Genomic DNA, 11,908 nt, shown 5'->3' with positions numbered 1-11,908 from the left:
ACATCTAGGATACATGTAGTTGTTCCTTGAGTTGAAGGAGGACGAAATGATTTGGTGTCCATGTACCAATCCCTCAGAAGGGACAGACTGGATTTTTTCAGATGACGAGTTCCTTGGCTTAAAGGTACGGTTTAAAATACCGATGGCGGAATCCAAAATGCCATTTACTGCTGGATAGAAGGATCTGACTGCTTTTTCTTTTATAGAGGCAGTTGCTTGCATTGTGATTTGACAGGAAAAGCTATAATTTTTGGCTTTTAGCCAGTTTAACATTGAAGTATAGCTTTCGCTTGGCGATGCAGCAGTAGCAATATTGACACCTTCTTAGCCTCTTAATAGCATGAACAAATCATTATAAAAGTAAATAAATAAAAATGATAAATACAGATAGAAATAAAAAAAATACTTTTTTTTATTTAATTAAATCATAGAATGTTTAAAACAATTATGAAAAAAATGTTTAATTGCGTGATTGTAAAATATTATTCAGCAAATGCAAGTGGACCAACAAATTTTGTGTTTACAAGGTAGCAAACGTTCTCCACCGCATTGCTAATAACCAAGGCTTTTTCCTTCTTAAAGAACCCCCTCCCCCCCTTTTCATTCATCAACCTCTTTAAAAAGGCAAGAAGAGTATTCTCAGACATGTATCCTATGAAAAGGGAACGATTAGGTTCCAAAATGTTTTAATGTGTCATCATTTTTATAAGGAGCACCGGCAACTAAACTGTCTTCATACATTTTTAACGGTTCTCTTCTTCATGTGAAAAAGATGAAAAGGTGCGACTTCATGCAATTTATTTGTTAATATGTGTTCGCTGTAATCATATCAATGAAAGGTACGATGTACTGCCGACCCAAACCTAATCAATTTTGTTATCCATGATAAAAAAATTAATAATAGAATCAATTGCACACATGATCATCTCCCAGTCATCTTCTTCAATGTCACCTTTCTCAATTTTCTGCACCATATCCGCAACAATGGTGTCTTTTTTTCTTTTAGGGACAATTCTTGCAGATTGAGCAGATAGCATGATCGTAGTCTTTTGTAAAAAAAAAACAAAAACAAATCGTTAAAAAAGAAAAAGCAAAAGAGAAGGTACATCTTCATTTAGAAATGTTTATTCATATAATTTGTTTTTAGGTCACCTGAGTCACTCAGGTGACCTATTGCTATCTGTTTTCGTCCGTCGTCGTCCGTCGTTCGTCGTCAACCGGTCGTAAACTTTTGAACATTTTTAGCTTCTTCTCTGCAACCACTGAACCAATTTCAATCAAATTTGGCACAAAGCATCTATGGGTGAGGGGGAACAAAAATTGTGAATTTCATGATCCCTGCCCCCCTGGGGCCTGGGGGTGGGGCCAAAACCACTAAAATTAAAGCAATCTTTAAAAATCTTCTTCTTTACTCCTGGATATCAAGCAGTCAAACTGTTTGCATGATTGTAATCAGCATTGAGTCCTCTACTAAAATTGTGAAATTCATGGCCCTGGGGTCAGGGGTTCTTGTGCTAGGGCGGGGCTAAATAAGTATATAGTGAAAATGCATTATTTCTTTGAAAATCTTCTTCTCTGCTCCTGGGTATTACATAAATTAACTAAGCACATATTTATGATGAGGAAGAGTACTTCTACCAAAATTGTGAATTCTATGGCCCCAAGATCAGGGGTTCTGGTGTTAGGGCGGGTCTCTATTGATTATATAGTGAAAATACCTGAATTCTTTGAAAATCTTCTTCTCTGCTCTTAGGTATTAAATAAACTAAGTACATAGTTATGATGAGCAAGAGTGCCTCTACTAAAATTGTGAATTTTATGGCCCCAGGGTCAGGGGTTCTGGTGTTAGGGTGGGGCTCTATTGATTATATAGTGAAATACATGAATTCTTTGAAAATCTTCTTCTCTACTCCTATGTATTAATTAAGCAAAACTAAATAAGAACATTGTTATGATGAGCTAGAGTACTTCTACCAAAATTGTGAATTTTATAGCCCCAGCATCAGGGGTTCTGGTGTTAGGGCGGGGCTCTATTGATTATATAGTGAAAATACGGTACATGGATTCTTTGAAAATCTTCTTCTCTGCTTCTAGGTATTAAATAAACAAACTAAGTACATAGTTATGATGAGCAAGAGTGCCTCTACCAAAATTTTGAATTTTATGGCCCCAGGATCAGGGGTTCTGGTGTTAGGGCGGGGCTCTATTGATTATACATGTATAGTGAAAAAACATTAAATTTTGAATATTTTCTTCTTGTGCTGGGTATAAAGCAGATGAACTACCTATATAGTTATGAGCAAAGACGCTAATCTTCCAGAATGGTGAATTTCAAGGCCCTAGGGTCAATTGTACCATAGAGGGGGGGGGACTGTACCTATATACTGAAATTGAATGAATTGTTTGAAATCTGCTCCTTGGTATGAATCAAATATTTCTGAAAACCAAGGATGCCTCTTCAAAAATTGTGCAAGATTCAAGGGTTCATGTGTGGTAGAGTTATTACCCATTATTGCTGAATATTACTGATTTGTTGAAATGCATTTTTTGTTCCCCTACCCTGCCTATGGGTAATAAGTAACCAAACTAAGCAACTGCTAAGTGTATAGTTATGATGAACAAAATTGTAAATGCTATAACATCTGGCTAAAAAAATGGATCAAATTCAATCACTGCAGGAAAGTTGTTGCATAATGCTCAGGTGACCTATAAGGCCCATGGGCCTCTTGTTTTAATTCATATAAATTCATGTTCATGTAACATCTTACCATTTGCATGAATGAACACCATTTGAAAACATCAATACTCCCACCCTTTCATTCCTGCGTGACTGATATAATATGGAAAATTGATTTATACTTTACCTCAGCATGCTTTGTACATCTTTCACAAATGTATGTTCCTTAAGGGCTAAGTTCTCCCACTTCCTTTTATTTTTTTCAATAATCACATTTCTTACTTTTTTCCCATGAACTCTGAATAGTGTCCCTTGGTCAGAGTTAGCGCAAATTGTTGCATGAGTCTTAAGGTCTTCAATCCTTAATAGGAAGAAATTCAATGAAATTTGAATACATAACAAATATGTAGGCATTAAATACTCAGTTTATTTTGACATACTTCCATTTAATACTATAAGTATGTTTAGAGGGATGTGTCCTTATTCATGACCTTTTAAGAGTAATTTTGGTAAGAGCTATCTCTTCTTTTTTAATTTATAAAAAAAAATTAGCTGGTATAGAAATTGTTTTCAATACTCATTCTATTTCTCGTAGGTTATCCTTTTACATTGTAAAATGCTTTAATATGATATCAGAGTAATGTGTATTCGACGGGCATTCAGGGGTACAGAATTTGGTACCATCAGGGATTGAAATCCTATTGGGGGGGGGGGGGGGGAGCTTGGTTAAAAATAACAGAGGTAAGGAGTGGCCTTTTGCCGCCTTCGATATTATAATCCTTTATAATATATTTTGTCTTTAATCGCATATATGAACTAATAATAATCGTAATTATCCAATACTTCTGTTTTTGGAAGGTGCCCTGATGGAGTAAGGGCGAAACCTTCTGACCATACCTGAGAAGCAGAGATTATCTCTGTCCAGGGTTCCGTTCCGCCCCTTTGTCCTGGCACTCTCCTGGAACAGGGTGTCCACGCAGTCGTCCATGACCCCTTCTGCCAATGCAGGGTTACTTTTTCTACTTGCATTTCAAGAACTCTGCCTACTTGTAGCCACCCTCCTGCATACCTCGGGATCATTTTATTGTTGGAATTCTCTGAAGACTTGCCTACGATATCCTATTACAAAATATAATTTGATCATTCTGTATCTTTAATTTTAGAAGAAAAAAAAATTAAATAGTTTTTTGGCCGAGATGTGTATGTTTCAACTTACATTTGGAATCTCTGCTGCATCTTCGTCAATTTCAAAGTCAAAAATAGAATACGCTTCCAAGTCCTTTTGTCCCTCGTTTTGTTTTGAAAATTCAAGTTTGTTTTAGGAAGTTATTTATCTACTTAAAAATAAATTTGCTCAAGTTAAAAGAAGATCTAGAATTTTTTTTTTTAATTTTATAATGGGTGTTTTTGAGTATGTTAGAGGGATCTTACCTTTCTTTCCATCTTTCAACATGTTCATTTTCCATTCATGTTCCTCGTCTGTTAATGGGAAAGCAAAATATAAAACATGCATACTGTATATAATATAGAGTGTGTAGTTGTACAGTGTATGTGGGATTTGTGTAAAGTTGGTACTTACCATCGCATTCGTATTTGGTAAAAAACCTTTCCCACCACTCTTTGTCCCTTTCATCCGCAAAGAATCTGTAACTGCCCCTCACATCATGCTCGAGTCTATCCGAATTGTCCTCTATATCTCCGTATTGTGGAGGTACAACGTAAGGAACTCCATGTACATCTTTTTTCAACAAATTCTCACTTGTTTCCTTCCATGTCTATTGAGAAGAATTTAATCAAATCTTCACAAACTATGATAAAAACAATATAACAATATTGCTTACATGTAGTACTAGTATTTGTAGGGCATTTATGTACTAATACATGTTCCTATTGCACAAATAGTAGTTTTGTTTCCTTAAAGATATATTATTTGTGCTATGATGGTTTTCACAAAATAGTCAAAATTAAGCAGGTGCGTTTTTCTTTAAATATACATATTTTCTGATACAATATTTTTCTTTAAAATATCTTTTTAATAATATTTGTAATCAAGTGTTACTTTCTATCAATTAATCAATGATATACTTATTAACTGTAAATGTTTTGATATTATTCCATACATAGTTTTGTAGTTATTGTAAAAATATTTTTTTAATCATGTTGACTTTGACGAAACCTTAGAGATTCATTTGGGTCGGAAATGGGCAAGAGAGGCACAAAATGGTTCAAAACTAAGTTTTTCAGGCAATCTTGTCCCTTGCAAATGAGTCAACATAGTGTAGATTTCTTCATTTTTTACGGTCTTCACTAAATGGATAAAACACTTTGTGCATATCATCACGTATTGTGTGGGATACAAAGAAACTAGAAACTGGCATGATGTATCTGATTGACCCTAAGCCACCGCTTGATATACAATATCAACATGGAAACGTCGGCGTATTGGAATATTGCAAGAAGCAGATAATGAAGAGATTGAAAATACATCAATACTATGGCATGTCAAGAAAATCAGCTGTGCGTGACCAGCCGATTGATCAAGTCGGGCCAAACTTGACCTCCCGTCTAAATAAATACGGGGCCAAAGTGGAGTGTTGGCCATCACAGGTGCACTACACCTCAGCCACCAGGATCCCCTTCTTCACCAACACGGGTCACAACCAAGGCTAACACTTACATTGTAAATAATTGATAATGATTATTCTACTCATTAAAATATTTTCCCCAAACCCTATAGGTTTACAATTACTAGGTCATTAATGTCTGTGGTTACAATGTCTTGGCGTAGGATCCCTATGTTATGCAGCTTAACGCATGTAACAACATACATACACGCTCTTCCCGGGTTGGTACGAAGCCCTACTGACAGGCAGGGGAGTCTCCTTTTCAAAATACCATAGGTTTGTTCAATGAGGACTTTTGTCCTACATATAGCGCCCTATTGAATTTCTCCCTGTAGTGCACATCATGGCGGGTTGGTAGAATTGTTGTGGCACAGGGTGTACCAACGTTTCAACAAGCTATCTCTTAAAAAGAACTCAACAACTACGTCAAACTCGAATGGATATAATGAAGGACCAGATCGATCCCTTCTAACCAGGAAGCAGTCATACACGATCTAGACATGTCCATCAATCTGCCGACAGAGCAGTGGCTGCCACAAACATGAAAATCGTGGAAAAAATCGAAGGAATCTTAACCAGCCGACTACTGTGCACCCAAGTAGAGAAAGTAGTTCCCATGGACTAAGCTCTAGACAGATGGAAAATAAAAGTGTCGTTCTCAATGCAATGTAGGGTTAAGAAACTGTCTAATGACTCCTACTTTTTATCCCCTCGCGCAACTAGTTGCGGAGGGGATATAGCATCGCGAATGTGCGTATGTATGTGTGTTAGTGTGTTTGTGTGTTCGTTACCTTGTGGGCAAGATTGACAGAGAACTATTGCATTAACCTTTCTCAACGTTTACATACTAGTGTGGCAGTATAAAAGGACGAAGCCTATTAATTTTCAAGTCCATTGAATGAAATATTTCTTCAGATATCGCGTTTTTACTGCCTCGAAACACTGACATTCCATGTACGGGTTGACAATAATCATTTCCGCTAGGGAACCAGCTTAAAAACCGTGTCGAGTCTGTGGTAACCAGATTAATAAAATTTGATGATCGTCGCGATTTCATTACCAAACTCCACCTGTCTGGAAATTTGGGATGCACGTTAAATTGAAAGTGTGTGTGTGGAGGGGGGGGGGGGGGCTAAACCAACATAAAAGGTAAACCCCAATTTTCAATGCATAGAAATTGTCAAAGAGCCATAGCTGCCTTACCGACGACTCGGCCTACACAAGTATTTAAAATGAAATCACCTGTTTCTATTTATAGATACATGTACCTTTTCAAATCAAAATCGATCCACATGTATGTAAACATTTGTGAACCAGTGTTATATTTTCATAGTTGCAAGTTTGTTGCATGACAGTAATTTTATTTGTCCAATACTTTTATTCTAAACAAGATTGTTTGAATATTTTAAAAATAAAACAGGCTAGCAGCTATGATTTTGGATCATTAAATTAAGACTGTTTTTCTCCAAAATAAACTTTCAATGTGTAATGCTGCATTATATATCTCTTTTAAAAATTATTTATACATGTATTATAAAATAATAAAAGAAAACATATAGGAAAATGCACACGAGAAAAAAATAAAATCGTAATACACGCACAGTGAGACTCGAACTCACGATCAATATATCTTCAATCCAGCAATCATACCACTATACCACGAAGTCTTGGCAATCCATTGGATAAAATTAAGACAAATTGTTGAATTTTGAAATAATTTTAGAAGAAAAATTAAAATTATATTTTCAACATTTTCAATATAAAGTCCACCTTTAACCAAAATTATCTAAGCGTAGTGAAGTGCAGTCATATCCAAATAAAATTATTCAGAAGTTGTTTTTCTGGTTAAGGGTGGTCTTTAGCTACGGTTTCACAATGTTAAGGGGGGTACCTCAGTATTTACTATATTCTCCATATAAACTGAACGATTTTTATATCTACCATATGAGGGAACTATCAATATTTGAATATTATTTTTTGTGTGATTTGCTTTAAGGCATGTATAACCTAACATTTTATGACAAAAAAATTGGTTAAATAATGTATTTAAAAATCACTACTAGAGTAGGCGAAAGTGACTATCAAATACGCTATGGCTCTTTGCAAAAAAGTGGGAGGCTAAACTCCACCCCACCATGGTTCCGACGTCTATGCCAAAAGTTCAAATAAACTCTCGATGTACATTGTTATTTTTCATTACGAAAAAAATGCATATTGCCTGGAACTGTGAAATATACTAAGTAGGTTGGTAAATAATTAAAATTACTGAGACTTGTACATGTACATGTAGCACGCGTGACATATTTCTACTTAACTAGGCTGATAGATGCTGGTACTAAAGGATCCCTCACTGCTCAATGGCCGTCAGTGCATATTATGAGAAAAAATGGGCAGCTCTTCACGGACAAGCCTTCATATGAGCAAAATATTTATGAGAGGGATATTAAAGAAGATGGGTTGTACTATCAATCTTCGACATGTTTAACGTCCTTTTAGAGAATTTATCTCTCATGAGATATTACCATTACCAGAGATGTTCTTGTCGCGAGGGGATGCTCCGCTTAGCGGTGCCCTTGTTTTCTTTGTTTTGTTTGCTGCGAAATTCGTTTTGGCTTTGTTGAGTGTTGTGGTGTTTGCACAGTGAATCTTATCAATGCTTTGAATCAATAGAAGTGGTCTAGTTACGTGGGTATGATGGGGTATGATGGGGTAAAATCCCCCAAATAATACAGCCCCACCTTTGCAAGAATGACCTTCTCTGCCCCAAGCACTTACACACGACACCATCTTTGTCCATTACCATCGTGGATGTTCTGTCTCCACTGTGTGCCTTCGATGCATCAGTCATGAACTCTAGAATGTAAATATGAATAAATCATTTTGAAATTTTTGTTACACCGAGTAACAGTTAAAGTAATTATAAAATATTTCCACAAATCCTAACAAGAGGCCCACGGGCGTAGTAGGTCACCTGAGTATTGTGCAACAACTTTCAAATTATTAAATTTGGTTCGTGTTTTAAACCAAAGGAAATAGATTTCGCAATTCACAATTTTCATGGATTGAATTTTGTTTAACGCCGAGTCGCCAATTTTTCAGCCATGTTTCGGCGGACTATTAGTTTAAGGGGACTCTTTACAACGTCTAACACTCACTTAACACCGATAAATCACTGAGTATAACATATGAATGGAATGTACATTATATCACGACAATTAATACAGTGTATTGCCCAATACGTATCCTTTCTTTAAAAATTGTTTGTCAATTTATTCGATCTCTACTTATTCAATTATTAAATAATACATTTACAAACTTATTAGAAGGAGATTTTTAGCTGAGAAAAAAATTATATAAAACATGGCTTGTCCATATGCTAATTCATCATTACGAGTCAAAACGCCATACGCTCAGAAATTTCTTTTTTCTTCAATAAGCATATATGCTTTCTAGCAAAATATACCCCCCCCCCCTGCAAATTTGATCAGATAAGACATGTATCATCTTCTAATCGACTACAGGATACTCTGTTCACGATTTGTATACAACCGAATGAATGGTTATAGCCGGTGAAATTTCGCATGTCCCAAACGTTTGATCAACATCGATTGTCAGCTGTTTAAAAGTATGGGAAACTTTTATTTACAGAATATACATGACGAAAATCCAAAATAAAACTATTTATTAATAAATGTGATATATCTGCACTGTACGTGTATAATAACAACAGTTCACTTGGTCTTGAGAGTTGCATCATGTCATGTTTACAGGTTTGGATCTTTAGATCAAATGAGACAGGAAGAATCTTAAGTTTGTTCTGATGATGCGTGCCTGTTGGTGAAATATGATACAGCTATTTAGATCACTTACTATGTTAATGAAAAAATTATTATATACCAACTTTTAACAAGAAAAATATTGTTTTAAAAACTTTTAAGGTCAATATATTATGAAATATATTTTCCATAAAAAAAAACATTATTTTGATGCATAAGAATAAAGGTAATTTTTCTGTGTATTAAAAAAGTAGTGATTTAAATTCAAAATTCAGATTACACCGTCATGATTTTACAAAATATACACTAAAATTGAGCAATAAACACTTGGGTAGTAATAAAAATATTTATACTCTGCTTAGCAATTGAAAGGCAGAAGTCTGTTAGTTTACCTTAGCTAGAGGCTCAATTATTTTTTTTATCTGGTTTCTCCCTTTGTTTTTCACATTTTTTACTTTTTATCTTCTCAAGATCCACGGGGCCAATTGGATCCCCTTCAACCATGGAAACTGTGGCAAGTTTGGTAGAAATTGGCCCTCGTTTCTCGAGAATAAGGTGAAAATGTGAGAAGTCTACAATAACAACCACACAAATTTTTGATACTAAACCCTCTTGAGCCTTCTGCTCAGCTCAAATAAGCTAAAAAGGAAGAAAGGGGGGGCAAACCCACTAGTCACATTTGATAGCTCTATGCATGTTTCTACTACTATTGTATAAGTAATGCTGGTTTTAGAGATAATACTCTTTTTTTTATTTAGATGATGCATGGATACCTTCTTGCTGAAGGAATTTATGTACAGAGGAAAAGAGTTCGTGAGACCCTTTCATCTTTAACAGATAGAATCGAAAAGAAGAAACCCATCTCCAGAAGGGTATACAAAGTACCAACTCCTTATAGTTTATGGCACATGGATGGTCATGTGAAATTGGCCAGGTAAATACACGTATTGTTCAAACATTTTACTCCAATGTCAAATCTCTTAAAATAGGTTGATCTTTCTAGTAAATTTAAATCAGAAATTGACCAAAAGGAGATATTAATAATACTGAAAAAGTTTGTCAGAAAAATTAAAATCAAAGTACAAATAGTACATTTGTAACATATTTTTTGCTTTTACTCTCAGAGTATATTTTGTACATGTACTTTAACCCCTACCCCATCCTTCTCCTCTGCTAAAAGATTGTTTGTAGCTCTATATTCTGCATCATCAGAAGCCTATTGTTGGTGATTTCCTGATGCTAGCTATTATTAATTTCTGCTGATCTATTTAAATTATTATACATCAAGTATACATTTCTTTTATTAATTTCAGGTGGGGAATTACTACACATGGATGTGTAGATGGGTTTTCAAGGTGCATAGTTTATCTACATGCTTCATAAAACAACAGAGCACCTACAGTTTTTAAACTTTTTCTTGTGGCAACTCTTTCATATGGAATGCCATCAACAGTAAGATCAGACCATGGAGGCGAAAACAAACTGGTTGCGTTATTTGTTAATCTCCTAAAAGGTTGTGCACATCACATAACAGGGAGATCTGTGCACAACCAGAGGATCGAAAGATTGTGGAGGGATGTGCACACACAAGTTACAAGCTTCTTCTATAACACATTCTATGCTGCTGAAGACAGTGGGAAATTGGATATAAACAATCAAAATGACATGTTAGCTCTGCACTTTGTATATCTGCCGGAAATTAATCGTCGACTTTCCCTTTTTTCACAGCTCCTGGAACCAACATACCATAAGAACAGAGGGAAACCTCAGAGCAGCTGTTTATTACTGGAACTCTTACAAACAGCAGCAAAAACAGCTCTGCAATAAAAGGTATATTATCTCAAGAATTCTCCCTTCAAGAACAGTTAAAAAAAGGACAAAACGAGTATGGGCTGTCCCTTGATGACTTTCCTAATACAGAGATTCCAGATAAAGATGATGCTATAGAACAATTTCAGTTACCTGACAATGTTATTCGAGAGGACATGGTGTTGGATGGAAAGATTGAGGCAGTCAAAATGTTCCTTTATACCTCAGCATGATTTCTTACATTTTTTAAAGCTTTCATGTAAAGGGTACTTAACACAAACAAAAAGTTTGATGCATGGATTAATTTATTTATATTTTTTGATTGTTGATTTGAAATGACATGAATACTGATTTCTTGAAATATGAAATGAAATTGTAGGTTGTTCTTGATCCTTACAGATGATACTTTGTTTTGCTTTCCAATTTTAAAGTCCATACAAAATTTCGCACATTTTTCTTTCTTAAGACAAAGTCTGATAAAATTATTCAACTATACTCAGTGAACATCATTCAGGTTTAATATCAATTTAAATATAAATCTATCAAGAAATATTGCTGATTCGTTTGTTTGTGTTATTTATCTTTAAGAAAATAAGATTTTAAATAAGTATGTAGTTAATTTTATTTTCCCAAATGGTTGTAAATACTGGCTATATTGTTTTAAAATAAAACACATTTCTAATGTGCCAGGGACAGATAATTTTGCTTTATTATAATCACCATAGTTCATTATATACATTACAATTGTACGATCACAATATATTTTCAAGCATTATTATATCAATATTGAATCCTGAAAGAAGCTTTCACATAAATTCATCTCATCTGACCCTTCATTTCTGTGAAGGGGACATTCTTTAAAAATGTCACGTTCTCTCTCATTCTTAATCATATCTCATCCTTAGTGAAGAGCCATTCATTTTTTTTAAGGAGCATTGTGGTGAGTTGAATTAATCCATGTTTCTCATATATTTAAAAAAAAGCTATTGGAGAATGAAACTGTAAAGAAAATCAATGGTCTA

General features: G+C 34.9%; 1 pseudogene; it reads left to right on the top strand.

Moving 5' to 3' along the window:
* Positions 1-9,579: 9,579 nt before the first annotated feature.
* LOC134257616 (uncharacterized) lies at positions 9,580-11,119 on the top strand (annotated as a pseudogene).
* Positions 11,120-11,908: the final 789 nt, after the last annotated feature.

Source organism: Saccostrea cucullata, unplaced genomic scaffold (assembly GCF_032062105.1).
Source record: "Saccostrea cucullata isolate Sc308-1 unplaced genomic scaffold, CSIRO_AGI_Scuc_v1 ctg2292, whole genome shotgun sequence".
In the NCBI taxonomy this organism is placed as follows: domain Eukaryota; kingdom Metazoa; phylum Mollusca; class Bivalvia; order Ostreida; family Ostreidae; genus Saccostrea; species Saccostrea cuccullata.
The sequence above is the reverse complement of the archived record's forward strand: the minus strand, read 5'-3'. Positions and strand labels throughout refer to the sequence as shown.